Source organism: Schistocerca gregaria, chromosome 2 (assembly GCF_023897955.1).
Source record: "Schistocerca gregaria isolate iqSchGreg1 chromosome 2, iqSchGreg1.2, whole genome shotgun sequence".
In the NCBI taxonomy this organism is placed as follows: domain Eukaryota; kingdom Metazoa; phylum Arthropoda; class Insecta; order Orthoptera; family Acrididae; genus Schistocerca; species Schistocerca gregaria.
In genome coordinates, this window is record NC_064921.1 from 179,296,084 (window position 1) to 179,322,355 (window position 26,272).

The window sequence follows — 26,272 nt, forward strand, 5'->3', positions numbered from 1 at the left end:
CATAATTATAACAGTGAGAAAGTTGGGATAAATGAGATTTATCTGGAACAGAGCAGTATGAGAAGCATATCCTTTTTCTCTGGTATGGCTGTGGGTTCCTTGACACTGATGAAATAGCTAAGTAGCATTTTCTAAGAACAGACTACTTCTTTTTGTTGCTGATGTGCATCTGGATGTACTGTTTATTATTGAAAGGTCAGTGTATATGGATGACAATGGAAAGAATATAAATGTATATTAATTCAGCCATTTATTCTCTCTCAGTACACAGAACACTGACTCATTACATCCATTTCTCATGTAGCTTTCATCAGTCTCCATCATGCCTGCTAACCTGGATTGGTGCAGTCTGCGTATCTTTTATTGTCTGGAAAAAAAATCATAAGATATTACACATCTAAGACAAATGTAACTGGACACTGATATATATAACAAATGGGGAAAGGAAAGCACTCATCTGTAACTGCTTTATGTATTGTACTTGGAAACACTTAACGACACATAGAGACTGCTAACTTTTGAGTTACTGTTTTGCTTTTGTAAATACATACTCCCATACAAACAATTATGCAGATATGTAAACAGATCCAGCTGCAGTCAAGGTAACATTGTTGACAGTTTTCGAAGGGACTGAGGCTTCTACAAGGATGTTGGGTATCTAGAGAGGGTATTTAGGAACATTGCATTTTATGGGTGGTGAAGTAGGTTTCTGGGATGTGGGAGACACATGGGCCATTGCGAGGGATACCACCGGCCAGACAGGTGCATTTTGGTCTGCTTGTGCTGTCCTATATGTTGTGCAGTTGTATACTTACAACAGGAAAAAACTGGTAACTCAAAAGCTAATGTGTCTGTGATGTTGTGTGTTTTGTATGCACACTAATGGCTCACTTCTCACTAGCCTGCAGTGACAGCTAGTCAATTTGAAACTGGTCATCAATAACAAAAAAATTAGTTATCCAGACAGTATTTTTCCTTCATTATACTAATGGAGATAACAGTTTCCAGAGATATGCCATCAGTTATGAAAATATTTCTATGTGCCATGTGTGTATCAGTTTTAGGTGAATGGTTTTCTCAGTTTTGTTTACTGTTTCTTTCCTTGAATTTATGTTATTTTAATATTTCACGTTTAGTTATGATAAAACATAATTTATTTTGTTTCTTTACAGCAATTAAGTTTTGTGTTTATAAAATTATTAGGAGACAGAATGGCAAGTCAATAATTACCTTGAAGAGGTGAAATCCAAATACTACTGATAGAAACAAATAGAAAAATTGTACCTAGCCACCAGAAGTGTTAGCTCCTTCATTGGAGAGGAAAAACAAATTGTTTGGGGAGGGATGCAAAGGAGGGGCAGGACACTCGGATCACAGGTTGGAAGGGACCCAGTATATCACTCTCTTGTTGCTAATGAAGCAACAAAAAGTTCTGAAAGCTAACTGTATTTTTTTTTAATTTATATATTTACAGTATTTGGAATTCTGCTTCCTGATGGTTGCCATAATGTTCCCTCATTCATTCATCCCCCATTTTCCCGATTCCATAAAGGTGAAGAACCTTTATGGATGTGTAATAAGTCACGGTATACATTCACAAGTGACAAGCAAACCTCACAAAAATAATAGACTACCACCATACTGCTTAATGCTCTGTGTACTGATGTCAGCTGAATTTAATCAAGTAAATCAGAGAGAAAGCTGGTACTCTGATAAAAACTGTTGTCTCTTTATGATTTGACAGTTTTCTCAAGCAAGTTTTCTATTTAATACAAATTCACTGAGCTTCAGTCTTGTGTTGTGCAAGAAGGTGACCCGTAATGGAACCCTTTCCGTATGTTTCACACATAGTGACATTAAAAGCACTACTCCAATCTCAAATTGATATTTTCACCACAGAAATTACACTGAAGCACCAAAGAAACTGATGTAGGCATGAGTATTCAAATACAGAGATATTTAAACAGGCAGAATATGGCACTGCAGTTGGCAATGTGTATACAAAACAACAAGTGTCTGGCACAGTTGTTAGATCAGTTACTGCAGCTACAATGGCAGGTTATCAACATTTAAGGGAGTTTGATTGTAGTGTTACAGTCAGTGCATGAGTGATGGGGGACAGCATCTCCAATGTTATGAATGTACCACGAATATTAGGAACTTGGTAAAACATCAAATGTCCAACATTACTGTGGCTGGAGAAAGATCCTGCAAGAAAGGGACCAACAACAACTGAAGAGAATTGGTCAGCATGGCAGAAATGCAACCCTTCCGCAATTTGCTGCAGATTTCAATGCCGGGCCATCAACAAGTGTCAGTGTGCAAACCATTCCACAAAACATCATCGATTATGGGCTTCTGGAGCTGAAGGCGCCACTTGTGTACCCTTGATGTCTGCATGACATAAAGGTTTATGCCTCACCTGGGTCTATCAGTACCAACATTGTCTGTTTATGACTGGGAACATGTAGCCTGGTCAGACAAGTCTCCTTTTAAATTGTGTTGGGCTGATGGACGTCTACGGGCATGTAGACAACCTTATGAATCCATGGAACCTGCATGTCACCTCTGTTCACACTGGCTGTGTAAAGGGGAAGATGTGTGCAGCAGGAGTGCTATGGACCCCTGATGCATCTAGATAAGACTCTGACAGGTGACACATATGTAAGCATCCTGTCTGATCACCTGCATCCATTCATGTTCATTCCAATGGATTTGGGCAATTCCAGCAGGACAATGCAACACCCCACAATTCCAGATTTACTACAGAGTGGTTCCAGGGACACTCTTCTGAGTTTATACACCTCCGCTGGCCACCAAACTCTCCAGACATGAGCATATCTGGAATAATGTGCAACGTGCTGTTCAGAATAGATCTCCACCCATTCGTACTCTTACAAGTTTATGGACAGCCCAAATCCATGACATTCCATGCTGTGGCAATTCTGTGTGCTTGCAGGGGCCCCACACGATATTAGGCAGGTGTACGAGTTTCTTTGGCTCTTCAGTGTATTTGATAGTTTTAATTTGACGCAAATAAGGGGCAAGCACACATGAGTGTGTTTCCTGTGTTCCATTAAATAAGTTGCTTACAAACACCAAAAGGAAGATATTAAGTTTGGAAGAGAGTGTTCAGAACCTGTTAATGAGATTAGGAGCAGCCCATATTCAACAAACTATTTCAGACAAAATGTGAGTTGTTGTTTCATACTTGTAGGCTGCAAGAAGGTGGTTAAAAATATTAACCTACTGACATTGCAGGATATTGTGGAACATACGTTAGTTCAGCAAGCTGTTCTTTATTACAGAACTCAACCTGAATGAATTTACTTAATGTCAACATTTTGATCTGCTGTCACACTCAGTATGTATCTTTTTAAGGATTTGGTATTTTTTTCAGGCAAAAGTATAGAAAGATAAGGTGACAACAAGGGGGAGGGGGGGGGGTAATCATGAATACAGGACACTTATTTGTCCCAGATTAACAATTATGAAAGGATTTATTCTTATTTATTTCACATGAATCAGTAAGTTTTATTATTAGTTGTAGTTAAATTGGCAAAAGTATGTGACAAAGAAATTTTACTTTTACTAAAGAGTACCCACTTGACTTGTTGGGCACAAGGCACAAAGCTAGTTTCTACCAGTTCCCAAAGTTATGTCAGATTGTAAGGTATGTTGTGTAGTATTATGCTATGTTGGATTATTATGCGAATTCTTGTGAAACCTGTGTTGATCTTGGTCATATGTTGTTGAAGAATACAGACATGCTGAAGAAAATTCACAGCACTCCTTCAGCATGGAAGATACTAATAAAGTATAAATTAATGTACATTGTGTAACAAATAAAGATAAATTTTGCATTTATTACACTTAATTAAGATTCTTTGCAGTATCAGAATTTTTTAAAAGTTCCCTGAATTTGGGTCTAGAAAAAATGGTCACCTTAAGAAAGAACACCATTAATTTTAAGATAAATCACAATGCAACAGAAACTTGCAAAATATATTTCTTACCTTGTTGTTTCTTGTGGAAACATTTCTGATTTGAACTAAATCACTTAGGAAGTCACTCTGACATCAAGTCCTATTGCCGGAAATTGAGAATAAATTGTCATACTGAAGAAATTTAATTTTGAAAGATTATTTTTTACCATTTTGACCAGAATATATTCTGGGCATATGTATCAATTTTCCATTATTTCCTCTGAAATAAGTAATCGGAGTGCTATTTGTCCCGACAGTTTCTTCAAATGACAGTCTGAAAGAACCTGCACCTAAGGAATATAAAAAGTACAATATGAAACAAGAGAAGACAAGAAATGAATGCAAAACTTAAAATGACATTACCATAAGAAAATATGGCCAGTTAAATATGTACCACAAACACAAAACGGGTAAAATCTGACAGCAGAAATATGATTAATGATGATGTTTAGTGCTGATGTATAATCTTGCAACATACTGACTATAAGATGTCAGTGAGAGGAGGGTGGGGGTGGGGATGAGAGGTGGGGGCAAGGGGTAGAGGCAACAACTGAACTGTGATGTCTAATGCACTAAGTTCATAATTCAGCAAACTATTAAGTAGGATTATGACCTACATGCATTTAGTTCCTCATCTTTGCCCAATAACACAGTTATTAAATGGAATCCGGCTCATGAAATAAAAAACAGTACTGTCATTGATTGAATTTTATTATAGTTAGAGTTTACAGGGTAATATCAAAAACACAATCTCCACATGCACTTTTCTATTACTGGTAACATATCACACTTATTACTCCTGGGTAAGCCAGCTTCTGGAATGTAATCACTTAATTAATTCCCACTTATAAATCTCTTGATCCACTGTCTCAGTTACATGATCTATCTATCTTTGCTGCTCCAGACTCATTATGATGATCTCAGCATTTCAACACATCTTCGTGGGTTAGTGTCACACTTGATACCCATTTGATGTCACCGGCCATTAGCTCACAAGTGCCTCCACTACAGTAATACCGGATAATCCATACTACTTAGGATGTGCAAGAGACATGTGAGAAACTTACATAAAATATCTACCACATAACTCGCTACCAAAATCAAAGAAGCACAAAGTCAAGATCATGGTAGTCTGCCCTAAGACACTGTACCCTTACATGATACACTAAACAAGAAATGACTGTAAAAAGAAGGAATGTAATTAGAACATGCTCTGACAGGTAATGGAGTGGAAGGAATTCAACTATGTGTGACTTAAACAAACTATCCTATGTTTCATCTTAACCTGTTAAAGGAGAGTCTGAACATGGATTGTTACCCTGGGATTTGAGCTTTGATACTCCTATGTGTGAATCCAGTACCTTACTATTTTACCATCTCACACCATGAAATGATATAAGAATTAATCGTTACTCATTTGCATCCCATGGTGAACATCACGTATGTAGTCTCAGCGAGCAACACAGAGGGCAGTTGGTCCATGGGTGACATGGCTGCTGGATCTTTTTGGGAACTGGGGGGTTTGTGTGCAGGTCTAGATTCAGTCATATTCCCCTAAATGACCTTGATGCATGAGCAGCTATGTGAAATGGTGTTGGAGAAAGCTGACATGTTCAGTGATGAACAGATATTGTTCATAGACTTTTAATTTGAAGTCTTAAATTATGTATAGAGGAGCAGCATTTCTGTGGCAGCATGAACCTAAAAAGCATGGGGCCTATCAGCTGGTACTTACTAGGCATAATGGATAATGCCACACTGCCTTTAAAATAAGTACCAGCATTTAAGTATAACATATGAGGACATACTGGAAAGTAACGCCTCTGAATATTTTATCTGAAAAGTCTTAAATTTTTTAAAATAAAACAAATGTAATTGACATTCTATGTTTCTGTTCTTCATGCCTACATATTTTCAGCCCACTACCTCTAGAGGCCTCCCTCCATGAACCATGGACCTTGCCGTTGGTGAGGAGGCTTGCTTGCCTCAGCGATACAGATAGCCGTACTGTAGGTGCAACCACAACGGAGGGGTATCTGTTGAGAGGCCAGACAAACGTATGGTTCCTGAAGAGAGGCAGCAGTCTTTTCAGTAGTTGCAAGGGCAACAGTCTGGATGATTGACTGATCTGGCCTTGTAACAATAACCAAAACGGCCTTGCTGTGCTGGTACTGGTACCGGCTGAAACCAAGGGGAAACTACGGCCGTAACTTTTCCGAGGGCATGCAGCTTTACTGTATGATTAAATGATGATGGCGTCCTCTTGGGTAAAATATCCCGGAGGTAAAATAGTCCCCCATTCAGATCTCCAGGCAGGGACTACTCAAGAGGATGTCGTTATCAGGAGAAAGAAAACTGGCATTCTACAGATCGGAGGGTAGAATGTCAGATCCCTTAATCGGGCAGGTAGGTTAGAAAATTTAAAAAGGGAAATGGATAGGTATAGTGGGAATTAGTGAAGTTCGGTGGCAGGAGGAACAAGACTTCTAGTCAGGTGACTACAGGGTTATAAACACAAAATCAAATAGGGGTAATGCAGGAGTAGGTTTAATAATGAATAGGAAAATAGGAATGCGGGTAAGCTACTACAAACAGCATAATGAACGCATTATTGTGGCCAAGATAGATACGAAGCCCACACCTACTACAGTAGTACAAGTTTATATGCTAACTAGCTCTGCAGATGACGAAGAAATTGAAGAAATGTATGATGAAATAAAACAAATTATTCAGATAGTGAAGGGTGACAAAAATTTAATAGTCATGGGTGACTGGAATTCAGTAGTAGGAAAAAGGAGAGAAGGAAATGTAGTAGGTGAATATGGATTGGGGCTAAGAAATGAAAGAGGAAGCCGCCTGGTAGAATTTTGCACAGAGCACAACTTAATCATAGCTTACACTTGGTTCAAGAAACATGAAAGAAGGTTGTATACATGGAAGAACCCTGGAGATACAAAAAGGTATCAGATTGATTATATAATGGTAAGACAAAGATTTAGGAACCAGGTTTTAAATTGTAAGACATTTCCAGGGGCAGATATGGACTCTGACCACAATCACCTGTAGATTAAAACTGAAAAAAACTGCAAAAGAGTGGGAACTTAATGAGATGGGACCTGGATAAACTGAAAGAACCAGAGGTGTTACAGAGTTTAAGGGAGAGCATAAGGGAACAACTGGCAGGAATGGGGGAAAGAAATACAGTAGAAGAAGAATGGGTAGCTTTCAGGGATGAAGTAGTGAAGGCAGCAGAGGATGAAGTAGGTAAAAAGACAAGGGCTAGTAGAAATCCTTGGGTAACAAAAGAAATATTGAATTTAATTGATGAAAGGAGAAAATATAAAAATGCAGTAAATGAAGCAGGCAAAAAGGAATACAGACGTCTCAAAAATGAGATCGACTGGAATTGCAAAATGGCTAAGCAGGGATGGCTAGAGGACAAATGTAAGGATGTAGAGGCTTTCTCACTGGGGGTAAGATAGGTACTGCCTACAGGAAAATTAAAGAGACCTTTGGAGAAAAGAGAACCACTTGTATGAATATCAAGAGCTCAGATGGAAACCCTGTTCTAAGCAAAGAAGGGAAAGCAGAAAGGTGGAAGGAGTATATAGAGGGTCCATACAAGGGCAATGTACTTGTGGACAATATTATGGAAATGGAAGAGGATGTAGATGAAGATGAAATGGGAGACACGGTACTGCGTGAAGAGTTTGACAGAGCACTGAAAGACCTGAGTCGATACAAGGCCCCGGGAGTAGACAACATTCCATTAGAACTACTGACGGCCTTGGGAGAGCCAGTCCTGACAAAACTCTACAATCTGGTGAGCAAGATGTATGAAACAGGCGAAATACCCTCAGACTTCAAGAAGAATATAATAATTCCAATCCCAAAGAAAGCAGGTGTTGACAGATGTGAAAATTACCGAACAATCAGTTTAATAAGCCACAGCTGCAAAATTCTAACATGAATTCTTTACAGACGAATGGAAAAGCTAGTAGAAGCTGACCTCGGGGAAGATCAGTTTGGATTCCGTAGAAATACTGGAACACGTGAGGCAATACTGACCTTACGACGTACCTTAGAAGAAAGATTAAGGAAAGGCAAATCTACATTTCTAGCATTTGTAGACTTAGAGGAAGCTTTTGACAATGTTGACTGGTATACTCTCTTTCAAATTCTAAAGGTGGCAGGGGTAAAATACATGGAGCAAAAGGCTATTTACAATTTGTACAGAAATCAGATGGCAGTTATAAGAGTCAAGGGACATGAAAGGGAAGCAGTTGTTGGGAAGGGAGTAAGACAGGGTTGTAGCCTCTCCCCGATGTTATTCAATCTGTATATTGAGGAAGGAGTAAAGAAAGCAAAAGAAAAATTTGGAGTAGGTATTAAAATCCATGGAGAATATATATAAAAACTTTGAAGTTCGCCGATGACATTGTAATGCTGTTAGAGACAGCAAAGGACTTGGAAGAGCAGTTGAATGGAATGGATAGCATCTTGAAAGGAGGATATAAGATGAACATCAACAAAAGCAAAACGAGGATAATGGAATGTAGTCAAATTAAGTCAGGTGATGCTGAGGGAATTAGATTAGGAAATGAGACACTTAAAGTAGTAAAGGAATTTTGCTATTTGGGGAGCAAAATAACTGATGATGGTCAAAGTAGAGAGGATATAAAATGTAGACTGGCAATGGCAAGGAAAGCGTTTCTGAAGAAGAGAAATCTGTTAACATCGAGTATAGGATTAAGTGTGAGGAAGTCATTTCTGAAAGTATTTGTATGGAGTGTAGCCATGAATGGAAGTGAAACATGGACGATAAATAGTTTGGACAAGAAGAGAATAGAAGCTTTCGAAATGTGGTGCTACAGAAGAATGCTGAAGATAATATGGGTAGATCACATAACTAATGAGGAAGTATTGAATAGGATTGGGGAGAAGAGAAGTTTGTGGCATTGACCAGAAGAAGTGATCGGTTGGTAGGACGACATGTTCTGAGGCATCAAGGGATCACCAATTTAGTATTTGAGGGCAGCATGGCGGGTAAAAATCGTAGAGGGAGTCCAAGAGATGAATACATTAAGCAGATTGAGACGGATGTAGGTTGCAGTAGGTACTGGGAGATGAAGAAGCTTGCACAGGATAGAGTAACATGGAGAGCTGCATCAAACCAGTCTCAAGGCTGAAGACCACAACAACAACAACAACAACAACAACAACCTCTAGAGGGCTCCGAATTGTGTTATGTAACATGGCAGTGTGAGACATAACTACCTGTATGTTGGTGTGTGAAAAACAGTGTACTGCAATGAAGTTTTGAAATTGAAGAGTTAATCCACACAAGGAGCACCCTCTACTTGAGCATGACAAGGCTTGACCAGACACAAGCACAATGATATCCACAACAATCCAATGCCTTGGGTTCACTGCAATCGATCCTCCATACAATTCCATCTTCATCATGTCCTATTTTCATCTGTTTCCAAAACTTAAGGAACACCTTTGAGGACTTCGCTTTCATAGTTATGAGATGGTGCAAGCAAAGGTGAGGTTATGGCTCCATTAACAAAGCTGAACATTCTACAGTGACAGTATAGACAAACTAGTCCCTTGTGGGAGAAATGTGTTTGTTGCAATGGTGATTATGTTGAGAAATAAATAGGTATAAGAATAAAGATATAGAGTATTAACAATGTTTATTTGCGCATGAGGTCCCGGGTTTGATTTCTAGCGGGGTCATGGATTTTTCATGCCTCGAGATGACTGGGTGTTGTTGTGTCATCATCATCATCATCATTATCATCATCATCATCCATCCCCATTATGGTTGGAGGAAGGCAATGGCAAACCACCTCTACTAGGACCTTGCCTAGTACAGCAGTGCAGGTCTCTCGCATCATCCCCTATGCTCCTCAAAGTACGGGACCTCATCATCATCAATTGAAAAGCTTAAAAGGCTTTAACATAACAAATTTGGAGACAGTACTTTTCAGCACATCCCCACACATACCTTTTGCAAAAGGGGAGAGATGTTCTGCAACTGCAGAAAATAATGTAATTCAGTCCTATAACTTTTGAATTTTTACATAGCAAAAAGTAACTGAAACAAGATTAGATTCACTTTTTACTGTGTTCCATCTTTAAGGTAAGTAATAATTCTGGAATATCTAATATCTAGTAATAGTCTTCCTTCAAAGTACCTGTGTGCCACTTAATGTCTCCTCTATATCGTGAGTGGAAATCTACCCTGTTTTGCATTGTTACAATTGTATTTAGCATTATTAGTTAACAGTTCATTTGTAATAAATGATGTCTCACCTTAGATATATGTAGCATTTGAGTACTTTGATTCAAAATTAGTAAATGATTTTCAGATATAAGATTTTCATTTTAGTCAAAGGATATTCTTCCTTTGAGTTAAATGGTCTTCCATGTTATATGATAGATAAATGATGATTTTGATGAGACACTGTGTAATCCATTGAATCTGCAAGTAAAATAAAAGTTTAGGCCTGTTTCTTCACTATTGCTACTATTTCAAAGAAAGGAATTTTGTTCCTAATTTAAAAAAAATAACTTAAATTTATTTGTTGCATGTAACAATCTAAAATGCAATGATTACCTGTTATCAGAAATTGAAGTGCTACATTAAAGACAGACACACCCACCCACCCACCCGCCCACCCACCCGCACACACACACACACACACACACACACACACACACATTCTAGCAGTTCGTGAGCACTACCACTTCCAGAGTCTTCCTTAATCATGATCTTTGTCATACTGCCTAACTTCTTTGTTAGCCACAACTTCTGTGCTTTGAGAGTCAGACCTACAAATTCACCAGCGAACAACTATGGGGATCTGTATGGCCCTGTCTACTGACAATATTTTTTCCTGAGCTGTATGGAAGAGACATTCTTCAACTCCCACACAAAAGCTGTGAACCTAACTTGAGTCCAGATTCATTGATGATACCTTTACAGCCTGGACTTACAGAGAAGAAGAAGAACTCCTTCACTTTCTACAGTAGTGTAACTCCTTTCCCCAACTCAAAATGTTTTGGCTGTTCTTGAAATCAAAAGCCACCTTCCTTGATGTTGACCTGCATTTCAGTGAGGTTTACAAAGAAAATTTGATCCCTGTCAGACCAGCCAACAAGTCACAATATTTCGACAGATAAAAAGTTCGTGGTTCTTTGCCTGAATTTATGGAACACCTTAATAAGTAAATCTCATTTATCAATTTGACTAATTGTCCATTCATAATATACTTTATCTTGTGCTTATCACGCCATCTCACTTAATAACTGCTATTATCACATGTAGAAGCAATGTAGTACACCAACCTAGATATTATGCATTTTGATTACATCAAAAATGTAGTCAAAATGACTACTGTATTGTAAATTAGCCAGCCAGAGTGACTGAGCAGTTCTAGGTGCTACAGTCTGGGACCGTGCGACCGCTACAGTCACAGGTTCGAATCCAGCCTCGGCATGAATGTGTGTGATTTCCTTAGGTTAGTTAGGTTTAAGTAGTTCTAAGTTCTAGGGGACGGATGACCTCAGAAGTTAAGTCCCATAGTGCTCAGAGCCATTTTTGTAAATTAACTGGGTTTACCACTGTCCTATGCCACACACACAAACAATGTGCTAAAATGTTTCTTGGACAAATAAATAAATTGTCCCTTGTATTATCATCCCACTGTGCCATGTTGTTATGTTCATTGAATATTACGCCACTCCACTGAGATAGTGTTATAAAAGCTATGTTTGGATGCAGAAGTCTGAGGTACCTACCTGTATATGACATGCAAATGTGAAACTGATCATTGCATAACTTGCTGCGGTAATAAATGTGGGAATAACCATGTATTTGTAACAGCTGTGGTGTGTAGTTCTTTCTCATTACCCTAGAAAACAGTTTTCAGATATTCCACTGAGACATCGAGCTGCAGGTTATAAGACTAAAAAGACAATACAAGTAGGGAACTGTCTCAAGATGTTGTCAACAAACAAATCTCCCATGCAGTCTCTTCTTCTATTTCTTTGACTGGCATAGTCCCTTCTTCCAAAAAAAGTTAGGAATCATCCTTTTTGTTTCCTATTCCCACTCAAGCCTAGGATGTGTCATTAGATTTCTCTACCCACATTATGACTTTCTCAAGTCAAGTCACCCTCTATCACTTACAATTAGCCACTCCAATATCTTTGTCAAACTCTATTACATTCCCAGACTGTTTTCCCTACCCCAAGAATTTGCCCATTCCTGGTGTAATATCTGCCCTATGTACTCATACTTACCCACTACCACTAACTCCAGCACTGCGAAAGTTGATTTGTACATTATCTAAGTCATGGCAATACTTGATTCTAATACTGTTGCTTACCATTTCTATGGTTTTCTGTATAAGAAAGACCCCCCCTCCCACCCCCAAAAAAAGGTGGCCACCTTACTAGACATAAAAGGGTTAGTAATAAAATCTAAATTTTTACCTTAAAAATGTGGAAGAATATAATTATTTAGTTCATTTGTTTGCGATTACACATCTGCAAAATGGTGCAGCCCACTGATAAAGTAGAATATCATGTGATAATTCATTTTGATGGTATCTTAAATGTTGCAGCTGTATTGGGTCAATCTGTACAGCTAAAGAAGTCATCTGCATTGCCGTGAAACAGCTGCATTATTTCTACTGCTGCCAAAAATGAGCTACCGTAGGGGTTTCAGTGTGTACCAGGGCAATAGACACGTGCTAGGAAAAAAAAAAAGTTTACTTTGTATTTTTCTTTTTTTCAAGGTGATAGTTAACATTCTGTGGCTATCCCTCATGTGTGAATTGCCCACCTTACTGATTTCCAAAATACCCAAGTGATGAGCATGCTACACAGCACGAGTCTGCAAAGTTTGCTGTACTACATGGGTCATTGTGATCCTCTCACCTGACATTAGTTGTCATGAACCCCAGAAATGAATACACTCTCTCCACAATAATGTTTCATCTCATTACCCTCCTGGACATAACTTAGCGTACTCCCCACTTTCCTGTATGATTTTTGTTAAAATGTGATTATTTACTCATTTATTGCTTCCCTCCAAATGTGAAACACCCCTTCTTTCTCACTTTTCCTTTCATCCATTTTTTTCTCTTCCTTTTCAAATTCATCCTTACTTCCTACTCTGCTCATTTCTGAACTGAAGCCATAATAGTGCAAACTAATGTAATATCTTCGACATTTTACGTTCTCTAACCGGTCATAAGAGGTTCATCCTCTTTAGCCTGACATTTATCCACTGTCCCCGTCCCCTTCTTGCCCCCTCCACCTGTCCCGTCTCTCAGTTCCTCTTTCTCATCATTTCAAAAGCTAGACATGCTGCTTACTACTTCATAACATAAGCTGATAGATAGTAGCTGATTACTTTGACCCAACCATGACTTCTTAAAATAATGCTCTGAAATGAGATCCATTCTGTCTGTGATTTTGCCCACCAAACCTGGAATACTTTTTTGTTGCTCTCCCAATCTGCAAAATATCCTCGTCAGACCACCACCTATTCCAGACCTGTAACTTGCAACACATATACTGTCAAAGGGAGAGACACCAGAGTAAACTCTAGGACATCACAGTCATGAGCTTGGTGCCTGTTTCACCACATGTGCCATCAGGATTCTTCCCCCAGACACCAGTTTCTCAGAACTCCACAGATGGGAACTACCACTAAAACACATCCTTGGTTCTCGCCACACAGCTGACCTTAATTTATGTGAATTCCTTCCGTCTCAGCATTTCTTCACAGTTAACTATTCCTTTCTTCACTCCATTTTAGTTTTTTACTCTTTCTTTTTCTGACCTGTCTGTTTTTTGCTGTCCCCTCTCCCTCTTATTAACTTGTGCATAATGTTTTAGTGGTAATCCCTGTCTTGAATATTACCTTGTCTTCTACCTTTAAGCTCTCAGGTTATCAAAATATATACAAATTTCTCCTTCTTCCTGCTGTTTATTTGATCAACTAAATGTAAATTAAAAAATATTGTTCCAGTTCATGTGCTTGTATTACAGTGCCATTGCTTTTTAGACATACAGTTCCTCTTAATCTCAAGATATTTAGCTGGCTCCAGATCAATCTGTTCTGTGCAGAATAAATTGGCTTGTTCTACAAGAGCCTGACTACTCTGTGAGGTAATAGTAATCACAAGGGCAAACCAGGTAACTACATAGAAGTTTATTTGTTTTTCAAGGTGAATGTGTCTTCAGATTATTGCTGTCATTTACAAATGTGTATTGTAATTTTTTAGTATCTGATAAAACTGAATAATGGAAAAGGAATAAATGAGCATAAGGTTTTGGCAATTAAGTCCAATGTATTACAAGTACATGGCAATACAGGTTGTACCCACTGAAGGTCCTCCTTAGAAAAAAATTATCTTCACAAACTGAACTTGAATCTTGCCCCACTGCACAGACAGACATATCTAACAAATCCACAAGCCATGGGCACCCACGTGGCACCCTTCTTAGACTCCCAAATCCTGAAACCCCTTGTCTGCTTCAGGTTAATTAATATCATCTTCAGGCTCTGGACTCAGGACCAAGAGTCGCTACTCTCATTCCTTCACAACCTCAACATCCCTCTCATTCACTCCACCTGGTCCTTCTCTACATAATGTGCCACATACCTGGACATTGAACCCCTCTCTGATGGCTCCATCCACACCTCTATCCATATTAAACCTACTAATCATTAACAGAACCTGCATTTTGACAGCTTTCATCACTTCCATATCAAAAAATCCCTCCAATAAAACCTGGCAGTGATGAGAACCTCTTTGTCCAGTAAACTGCAGGTCTCATGCGGGCCTTCACAGACAGGCAAACTTTGTCCACAAACAGATTTCCTGTGCAGTATCATTACACACCCCCAATTCTCATACCACGCCCAGGAATTGGCCACAACGGAGCTGCCTCCTCCTCACCCAGTATCACTCTGACTGGAACAGCTGAACCATGTTCTTCAACAGGGCTTCGATTGTCTATCATCAAGCCCTGAAATGATATTCTCACTCCCTCTAAAGTATTTTTCCATAACCCACACATCTTACAGAACATCCTAGTCCATCCCCGTGCCACTACTACTACCAACCTCTTGACACAGGGATCATAAACCTGTGGAAGACTCAGTTGCAAGATCTGCCCAATACATCTACCCAGCACTTCCTACTCCAGTACTGTTGCAGGCTTATTCTACCCCATCAGGAGCAGGGCCACTTATGAAAGCAGCCATGTCATATACCAACTCTGCTGCGATCACTGCTCAGCTTTTTATATCAGTATGATGACCAACCAACTGTCCAGCAGAATGAATGGCCACTACTAAACAGTTGACAAGTACAAAGTTGACCACCCAGTGACACAACATGCAGCAGACCACAAAATGCTCCATTTCAGTGACTGCTTCATAATGCGGACAGTCTGGATCCTTCTCACCCGATCACCACCTGCCAATTCATGTCTCCAAATCCACCTTCATCGTGTGCCACTTCCACTTGTTGTGACACCCGTGCACCTGTGCCATTCCTCCCTTCCACATCCCTAGCTACCAAACCAGCTGCCTCCCTCCAAGCCACTAGCTACCAACCCCAATCCCCCTTCCTGGCTCCCACCTATCTTCCCCTCCATCGACCCCATCCCATATGAGTCCCTAGTCCAGTCCACACGCAGATTAATTGATGATTAATGTATGCAACAATAATACTGGAAGTTTCATCTTACATGCTGCCATAGTCACTTATGGAAGAATTATACTGAACAAGTAAAAAATAATAATAATCAGAAATCAAAAATTTAAAATAACATGATCAAACTACAAAGCTTAAAAACGTGGCAAATAGTAATTTAACATGTTGAGAGCACAACATTAGTGATAAGTACTTGGTTGGACATTTCTCACCATGTCATGACTGAAGAGTCTGAGTGGGTTGATAATATATTTGTTTCTAATGTTTAGTTTCCTACAAACTAGTATCTTTTGTGGAAGGTAGTCAGTTGTTTCCTGGTGGTGGGCCAATAAGCCAAAACTAGTTCAAAATACACCAGTATTAGTAGAACATAAAACACAGTTAAGTTTGTTTTTCAGCCTTAAACAAGGCTTAGGTTTTGGGTGATTGTACAAGTAATATGGAACACGAAACGTTAATCGTACAGCAGATTGGGATCTATTGGGAAAAGGATATGGAAACAATGGTACTGGCTATGAGGGCACTTTGATACATTAGAAAAATATCTGTGTGATCAGGAACTATTGTTAAATCACATCAGTGTTAGTAAGCATGATTACTGTAATCTTGTTGCTGAATGTTTTACATGTAACTCCCTGTAGGCAGTCAATATAATGTAGTAGATATACATTTCACCTATTAGTTGACATTTTCATTTGATGTGTTGTTCAGTCATAACTCCAGAGGAGACTGCATTGATACTGAGGAACATTCATTTCTAGGATAAATAAGTTGCATCATAAGAGGCATGTGCAAAAAGTAAGTTTACTGTGACCAGAAAGAATTCTCATTTTTCATTTTTTGGTGGTTGAAAACACTAAGTGATACAGAGGTATCCCCTGAACAAAGGGAACATTGCAGGAACATGACAGTATTTAAACTCACATTGTAGTGTCCAGTTGTGTGAAAGTTGTTAGTAAGAAATCTCACAAAGTGTGGGCCACATGCTGTGATCCGCATCCTATTCATGGAAGTAACACCTACTGAAATTTTTATGAATCAAAATGGTTATTGAAAAGGCGATATGAGCAGAATGAGTGTGTATAAGTGATGAATGGAGTTTAGTGGAGCTAAAACAGGTGTTCATGACTAACAGAAGAGTGGAAGATCTTCCATTTTGCGAAATGAGTTGTTGGGCAGTGGTTGAAATTTCTGTGATGTTTCCAGAACTCTCTTATATGATACACTCACAGAAATGTTGTGATACCAGAAACTGTGGACGAGACGGGTCCCAAAATAGCTGGCAGAACAATATAAGAAAAATTGCATCAGTAGTGTTTGTTAGTTTCTTGAGCAACCTGAATTGGTACATCAGGGTTTCCTGAGATCTGCTGTGACAAGATGATGTGTGGGTGGCACATTACACAACTGAGACAGACAAATAGTTGTCACAGTAGCATCATACCAATTACCCATCTGCAAAAAATTAAAAATCACAATTTTGGGCAAAAAAATCATGGCCTCAGTGCTTCGGCTTGTTAAAGGCATCATTTTGGTTGAATTTCTGCGTCAGGGGGATATCATCATCACAATGATATTGTAAGACCCCAAAAAACTCAAAACAAGCATTTAAAACAAAGGGGGGGAGGGGGAGATAAGGGGCATATGATTGTGGCATGACTGCCCATCCTCACACAGTCTTAGCCACCAAAGTGCTCTTGGACTCATTTCATTGGGATTTTTTGAACTCCCCTCCCCCCCTCCCTCCCATCCTCTTGAGATGGTGCCTTCAGATTACTATTTTTTCATCTCCCTGTGGAGACACATGAGTGTAGCTAAATTTGCAAATGAAGAGTAGATGGAAAAGAGGTTCTGAACTGGGGGAAGGACCTGGCAGGAGAATTTTTTGAGAAGGGCACAAAGAAGCTTGTGTTACAGATTGTCACATGCACTTAATGGGATGGTGAATATGTGTAAAACAGTCAACAAGTATATCAGTAACATCCTGTAATTATTTAAAAACACTTTTTTTCTAAAAAAAAGTATAAAAATCATCTAGTACATTTATTTCCTGAACATGCCTCATAGCTACAGAAAAACTGGGAGTGAGGTGCTTTCAGCCTGGTGAGATTTAATCACCACATTGGAAGCCTTGAGAAACTACTGGTGGATACTCTACTTAGCATATGTAAAGCCATGCTGTACACACTTAGCCTAGTTACAATTGAGACAAGTTATTTGTAGAAACTTATAACCATGACTGACATTATTGTACTTCATTACTGGAAAATTTGCCTATGATCATCACTCAAGAAAGTGCTGTTGTATTGGGGGAACATTCCAATGTGCCTATCAGTCATCAGATTAAAGATGAAAGTAAATCAGATGGGATTCATAAGAGTTCCTTAACACCTTTATTATCCTATTGTAGACCAAACTGATGTTGAATGTAGATTGAAGCAGAATATTAACTTAAAGTAAAAACACATGTCAGGATCAAATCAGAATAGGAAAAGAAGAATTCTGCTTCTAGGTAGCAGTCATGGGAGGGATGTAGGCCACCAGCTTCAGGAGAAATTACGTGTAGGGTACCAGGTCACAGGTTTTGTGAAACTAAGTGGTAGCCTTAGCCAGGTGACAGAAAACTTATGTCAGCTATGCAGGGACTTTGAGAAGGGAAATCAGATAATTATAGTTGGGGAAACAGGAAACAGCCTGGTTATGAATACAAGATATAGTATTGGGATTGACGTGGATAAAATAGAAGCAGAAACTGGGCACACAAATGTGGGATTTGTGGAGCTCTTTCAGTGCCATGATCGGTCCTAGGCAAACACCACTGTAAGGCATGTTAACACTGAGCTCAACAGGATGCTCCAGACACTGTCAAAATCTCACATAAGTGTTGTTCCAGTTGATGCTATTGGTAGATGGAGAAATATTAAACACGGCCTGCACCTAAATAGGAAGGGGAAAGATAAGTTAGCTTCTCTATTAACAGATACTGTAAGGGGGGCCACAGTCACACAAGGAATGATCACTGTGGTAAATCAAAATGTAAGGGGAGAAAAAAAAGTAGATGAGCTCTTAGTGTCTTTAGATGGTCTCAGAAATACGAATGACATTGATATACTTTGTCTCAATACCATGTAACTGTGGGGATGGAAAGTGTCAGTATAAGTGGGTATAATTTAGCATCTTACACTTCCAGATCTAGCACAGGTAAAGGAGGAGTTGCCATTTACACAAAAAAAGAGTATAAATATGATGCTTACTTCTGTAAGCAAATTTTGTGTCGATCAGCACTTTGAAGCTTGTGCATGTGAACTACAGCTAGATAATGTAGTGTTGATATTAGCAACAGTGTATGGATCTGCATTAGGAGACTGGGAGCTATTCATGAAAAAAGTTCACTCCCTATTGTGCTGTCTGTGGTGATTTCAATGTAAACTTTCTCAGCAATTCTGATAGGAAAAGTGAACTAAAAGTGTTATTAACAACATATAGCTTAGAGTCAGTGATCAATTTCCCTACACATACAGCTCAAGATGTAGCACTCTAATAGATAATGTATTTGTACAGCAACAGGATGTAAATCTAATACATGCTTTCCCTGCAATAAAGGGATTATCAGACCATGATGCACAATTGATTAACTTACAAAACCTAGCAGGATGTACAGTTCAGAAACCATTAATTAAAAGTGAAAGGGTGCTCAACCTGGTGTCTATAGAGCACTTCAGAGAAAGTTTAAGAAATGTTAATTGGGGAGATGTGTATAATGAGACAATTGCTAATGATAAATGCAACATCTTTCTTGATAAATTTATATCCCTTTTTAAACATTGTTGCCCAAAAACAATTACTAAAACTGACACTGAATATTTTTCAAAGAGACCTTGGGTTGCTACAGGTATTAAACTGTCTTCAGAAAGAAAAAGAAACCTGTATGAGACAACAAGAATTGGTAAAGATCTAGAAGTAATTTTACACCATAAAAATTATTGTAACATACTGAGAAAAGTTGTCAGAAAATCAAGAAATATGTTAGAGAAGAAATTAGCAACATAGACAATAAAATGAAATCAATATGGAATGTTGTTAGAAGGAAGGCAGGAAAAGTGACCACTGGGGTAGTATTAGTATTACTGTTAAAGAGAATGAGACCAACTTAACCAACATTACTGAAATAGATAATGTATTTAACAACCATTTCTTAACACTCTGGAGCCTAAAAGATTGGCAATCGAGTTAAAACCCAGATCCTGAAGAAATTTGCTACAATTTTTTAATAAATTTACTAATACACTTATCTCTTTAGGCAGTATATCAGCTTAACCTTCCATCCTTTGCATTTATGAATATGTGTATGTTTAGCACAAATAAATTATAAAGGGATTTGTAAATATTACTCTAAATTTACTGTTTTTCAGCATTTTTATTTTTCCCTGAAGTGGACAAAATTTTTATAAGTCGTAGGGAGTGGTAGGCTATTGATTTAAAATCACTTGTCAGCAGGAATACTTAATGCTTCATTTATAGGTGTAGTGTTCTATTGTGAAATTTTTTTCTCATTTTTTCAAATTAGTGAACTTCACTCAGGTATGAAATCTTTCAACACACTTGCCAAACACAAAGGCTTATGTTACTGGCCTACAGTAATATCTGGTCTCTTTCCTCACTACCTTTCATGCAGCTTTCCCTTGTTCCCAAAAGATCTTTCATCTTTTAGCTGGGTTTGTTTTCTTTCCTGTTGGCCGCAGTTTCTGAGGAAAATGAAATGCTGTGAGTCTATTTGAACTTGCAACTCCAGAATGTGTCTCTTTATTTAGTTCCACTCTTCCTTTTTTGACCAATTGCTTTGCTAATTTACAGATAAAATCTCCTAATGCACACTTTCTTGATAGTTTGTTATTGTAAATAATGTTGACATTCACAACTGCCCTCAAAAAAATATGGAAGAAAATATTTTTGCACCATTTTACAGTCTTTTGCTGGAAGGGATAGTAACTCATCAGTTGGTCTCTTACGTCAACACCTGTTTTAGATAAGTTGTAGTCTAGTACAATGTCTGGATTTACTACCTCAACATATCCTCTTCTGGATTTTACACTGACATCCAAAGCAGTCATCTTATGATGTGCTGACAACATGAGTATATCATGTTTGTCTTTCCATTTCAAGCAGAAAAGGTGTTTTTGTGATGAAATGTCATTTCTCCTTGCATTAGTTTTTTATTTATTAGCTCTCTAGGCAAACCTATCTTGTTCATCACAGTTCCAATGCCCAATGTATTTCTTTCCCACAGTTATTCAAGGACTGCAGGCCTTGTATAAAATCTATCCATGTGTACCACATGTCCTTTTCCCAAGTAAGAGGGACATAGCCTGAGCAGTAGGGATTTGACAGAATTGTCAACATTTCCTTTTATCCCATATTTCTCTTCTTTTTCTTTCATTTAAACATGGAATCCAATTCTTCCTTGGAAAGGATATATTGCCTCATCCACAGTCAGATTTCATGATAGATAAGAGACTTTGCTGCATCTTTCTGTGAAAAAGTCCCAAACAGGTCTTATTTTATGCAGAGGGTCATGGCCTGGTTCTTGTTGAGGTATCCACAGCGCATTATTGTTCACATGCAGCATCCTAAATGTGGCAAACAATCTGTTTCATGACATTATCTGAGGAACAAATGATGAAGCAAGTGGGTCTTCAGACCAATAATTCATAAGTTTAGGTTTCCTTACAGCACACACATGCAAAAAGATTGCAAAAACTTGATATACTTCATGTATCCTCACTGCTCTCAATTTCTTCCACAAAGATTTTGATTTGATTCTGTTATGATGTTGAAGTTCGGAAATAGTATCAGTAGTATATATATTTCTCTCTGAATTTGCTTTTAGAAACATGCTGTGATCAAAAAATTGCAACAAACAGTCTAGTTCTGTTGATAATGTATCAACAGGAACTTGAATTCCACTCATTTCTTCAAACATAGGTAATTCAGGGAGTACATCAAAATGACACCATTCATTATGAAGGGCAGGCTGTTGAACTGAATGGCAAATCTGACTAATAGAAACTTGTGCATTAGCTTCTCACTGCCATTGTTTCTATCAGCAGCATAGGTTACACTCTCCAGCTCATGTGAGTCATCGTCATCTTCTGAAAACTCGCCAATATGTTTCAAAAGATTGTCAAGTTCTGAGCATTGTTCATGTGTTCTTCAATCTCTAAGTTTGACAAGCAATGTCTGTTAGCCATGGTCACTATTTATATGTTTCTACACATGGGAAGGATGCACACAATAGCACAACATGGCAGCCAACATAGAACAAAACAACATTCAACAATATTCCGAGTGTGTGCACAGTCCACGTAACACTGGTACCATTCTCGAGAGACTGGTGTGTGCTAGCCTGTATTTGATCGTGTGAACTACGACATTGTTGTACAGAAATTACAATTCTAGTGTATAAATGGAACAGTATATGAATGGTTTAAGTCATATCTACAGAACAGGAAGCAAACAGTTTCTTTTTATGGTTTAAGTGATTTAAGGAAGTTTGCCACCTCATCTAACTGGGGTGAAATTACAGTAGGTGTTCTACAAGATTAAATCATGGGTCCCCTTTTGTTCTTGATATATGTGAATGACGTCCTTTCTTATCTGAAACAAGAAGCTAGACTGACACTGTTTGATGATGATACAAGCATCATCATTGTTGTTGTTGTTGTTGTCTTCAGTCCTGAGACTGGTTTGATGCAGCTCTCCATGCTACTCTATCCTGTGCAAGCTTCTTCATCTCCCAGTACCTACTGCAACCTACATCTTTCTGAATCTGCTTAGTGTATTCATCTCTTGGTCCCCCTCTATGATTTTTACCCTCCACGCTGCCCTCCAATACTAAATTGGTGATCCCTTGATGCCTCAGAACATGCCCTACCAACCGATCCCTTCTTCTGGTCAAGTTGTGCCACAAACTTCTCTTCTCCCCAATCCTATTCAATACTTTCTCATTAGTTATGTGATCTACCCATCTAATCTTCAGCATTCTTCTGTAGCATCACATTTCGAAAGCTTCTATTCTCTTCTTGTCCAAACTATTTATCGTCCATGTTTCACTTCCATACATGGCTACACTCCATACAAAGCATCATTATTAATCCAGTAAAAGAAACTCCAATTGAAAATGATGCAAAAATAATGTCTTTGGAGAAGTTATTAATTTGTTTTCTGTAAATGGGCTTGCTCTGAACTTTGAGAAAACACAGTACATCCAATTTCCTGCTGCAAGGAGTAATGTTCCTTCAATAAATATCAACAGAAGTCAGCAGCCAGGGTAGAGCATATTAAGTTTTTGGGTGTAGATATAGATGAGAACCTTAATTGAAAAATTCATATTTTAGGTCTTCTAAAGTGACTAGGTTCAGCAACTTTTGCAATCAGAATAATTGCCAATTTTGGGGATGCAGAAATTAGTAAGCTAAGATACTTTGCATACTTTCACTCTCTGACATCATACAGAAGAATATTTTGGGGTAACTCAACACTTAGGCAAAAAATATTCACTGCTGGAAAGAAAGTGGTTGGAATGATGTGTGGGACTCATAGCTGCACATCTTGCAGGCATCTATTTAGAAGGTTAGTAATTCTTACAACAGTACCACAGTACATTTACTCAGTAACAAAATTTGTTCATTTAGCAGAGATGCTGAGTCACAGATAGGCACAACAAAAAGACTGTCGCAAATAAAGCTTTCAGCCAGTAAAGCATTTGCCAAAAATAGACTACACACACGCACACACACACACGCGCGCACACTCACACACACACACACACACACACACACACTCACACTCACAAATGCAACTCACACACACACAAGACTGTAGTCTCAGGCAACTGAGGCCACACTGTGAGCAGCAGCATCAGTGCATGATGGGAGTGGCAACTGGGTGGTGGTAAGGAGGAGACTGGCGTGGGGGTGGGGGAGGGATAGTATGGTAGGGGTAGCAGACAGTGAAGTGCTACTGGTTAGAAAGAAGACAGGTGAGAGATGGGGAGGGGGTGGGGGTGGGGACAGCAGAAAAGGTGAGAAGTAAAAAAACTGGGTGTGGTGGTGGAATAGAGGACTGTGTAGTGCTGGAATGTGGACAGGGAATGAGCTGGATGGGTGAAGAAATGACTAATGATGGTTGAGGCTGAGCTTTATGGGAACATAGGATATATTGCAAGGAAAGTTCCCACCTGCGCAATTCAGAAAAGCTGGTGTTGGTGGGAAGGATCTATATGGCACAGGCTGTGAAGCAATTAGTCATGTTTGGCAGCATGCTCAGCAACAGGGTGGTCCACTTGTTTCTTGGCCACAGTTTGTCAGTGGCCATTCATACAGACAGACAGCTTTTTGGTTTTCATGCCCACAAAGAATGCAGTGCAGTGGTTGCAGCTTAGCTTGTAGATCACATGACTGGTTTCACAGGCAGCCCTGCCTTTCATGGGATAGGCAATGTTTGTAACTGAACTGGAGTAAGCAGTGGTGCAAGAATGTATGAGACAGGTCTTGCATCTATGTCTATTACAGGGGTAAGAGCCATGAGGCAAGGGTTTGGGATCAGGTGTTGTGTAGGGATGGATGAGTATATTGTGTAGGTTTAGCAGATGGCAGAATACTGCTGTGGGAGGGGTGGAAAGGATAGTGGGCAGGACATTTCTCATTTTGGGGGGTCAACAAGAGGTAGTCGAAATCCTAGCAGAGAATGTAATTCAATTGCTCCAGTCCAGGGTGATACTGAGTTACAAGGGGAGTGCTCCTCTGTGGCTGGTCAGTGGGACTTTGGAGGATGGTGATTGACTGGAAAGATAAGACATGGGAGATTTGATTTTGTACAAGGTTGGGAGGATAATTACAGACTGTGAAGGCTTCAGTGGGACCCTCAGTATATTTCGAGAGTGACTGCTCATCACTGCAGATGTGATGACCGTGGGTAGCTAGGCTGTATGGAAGGGACTTCTTTGTATGGAACGGGGGGCAGCTATCAAAGTGGAGGTATTACTGGTGGTTAGTAGGTTTGATATGGGTGGAGGTTCTGATGTAGTCATCTCTGAGGTGGAGGTCAACATCTAGGTAGGTGGCTTGTTGGGTTGAGAAGGACCAGGTGAAGCAAATGGGGGAGAAGTTGTTGAGGTTCAGGAGGAATGTGGATAGGGTGTCCTCACCCTCGATCCAGACTGCAAAGATTTTGTCAGTGAATCTGAACCAGGTGAGGGGTTTAGGATTCTGGGTGTTTAGGAAGGATTCCTCTAGATGGTCCATGAACAGGTTGGCGTAGGATGTTGCCAAGCTGGTGCCCATAGCCGTGTCCCGGATTTGTTTGTAGGTAATGCATTCAAAGGAGGAGAAATTGTGGGTGAGGATATAATTGATCATGGTGATCAGGAAGGAGGTTGTTGGTTTGGAATCTTTTGAGCATTGGGAAAGGTAGTATTCAATTGCGATAAGGCCATGGGCATTAGGGATGTTAATGTGAAGGGTGGTCGCATCAATAGCTATGAGCAGGATAATGTAAGGTAAAGGGACAGGAATTGTGGAGAGCCAGTGGAGGAAATGGTTGGTATTTTTTATATAGAAGGTAAGTTATGGGGAATAGGTTGAAGGTGTTTGTCTATGAGAGTAGACATTCTGTCAGTGGGGGCACAGTAACTGGCCACAATAGGGCATCCGAGATGGTTGGGTTTATGGACTTTAGGAAGCATGCAGAAGGTAGGAATGCAGAGAGCAATGAGGTGGACTATGGGGAGAGGTTCTGGGTTGGGCCTAAGGATTTGAGGAGTGAGTGGAGGTCCTGCAGGATTTCTGGAATGGGATCACTGTGGCAAGGTTTGTAGGTGGAAGTACCTGACAGCTGGAGGGTCCACAGATGGATTATAAGGTCGGGATCAGTTTTTAGATGGTGGACTGCGGTTCTTTCTGCGGATGTAAGGTTATTTTACATGTTGAGGGATTTGGGGAATGATGGTGAGGCAAGATTAGAGGTTAAAAAATTCTGGAAAGTTAACATGATGTGATTTTGGGGCAGTGGTGGTGGATAGCGGTTGGATGGAGAAGTGAACTGAGTTAGGCAGGCTTCAACATTGGCCTTTGGTTGAGTCTAATTGATAGGGGTGGTGGTGACAAAGTTTTTCCAATGTAGGGACCAGGAGAAGGTCTTTAACAAGAGTTGCATGATTGAATTTGGGAGGGAGGCAAAAGGTGAGCCTTTGAAAAGCATTGATATTTCTGTGGGGCCAAGGATTCTGGAAGAAAGGTTCATGACTGGTGTTATGGGTCTATTTAGGTTCTGGATTTGGTGTGGTGATGGGAGTGAGTTTTAGAGAGTGGGGTAAGTGTAATAGGTCTGCGAGACAAGTTTTGTCTACCAGGGGAGGGGGCATGGGGGAGGTTTGAGGTTTGGAGGTTGTTGTAGAGGTAGTGGTAGACAGTGGTACTCCAAATCAAGAGTAGGAAGTGAGCAGCGTGGAGAGCTTGTTGAGGTGACGCTGTGCACATTGCT

General features: G+C 39.4%; 1 protein-coding gene across 3 annotated transcripts in view; it reads right to left on the reverse strand.

Annotated features, from left to right (window-relative positions):
• Nucleotides 1–233: 233 nt before the first annotated feature.
• The window catches only part of LOC126336640 (uncharacterized), a 1,144,005-nt gene continuing 1,117,966 nt past the window's right edge, over nucleotides 234–26,272 (reverse strand). For 2 of the 3 annotated variants that reach the window (XM_050000559.1, XM_050000561.1), the window contains exons 13-15: nucleotides 10,308–10,476; nucleotides 4,017–4,276; nucleotides 234–367 (exon numbers count right to left, since the gene is read on the reverse strand). The gene's annotated coding sequence lies outside the window, so the exon portion shown is untranslated. The remainder of the gene's footprint in view (nucleotides 368–4,016; nucleotides 4,277–10,307; nucleotides 10,477–26,272) is intronic. The other variant, XM_050000560.1, reaches the window with a different exon arrangement.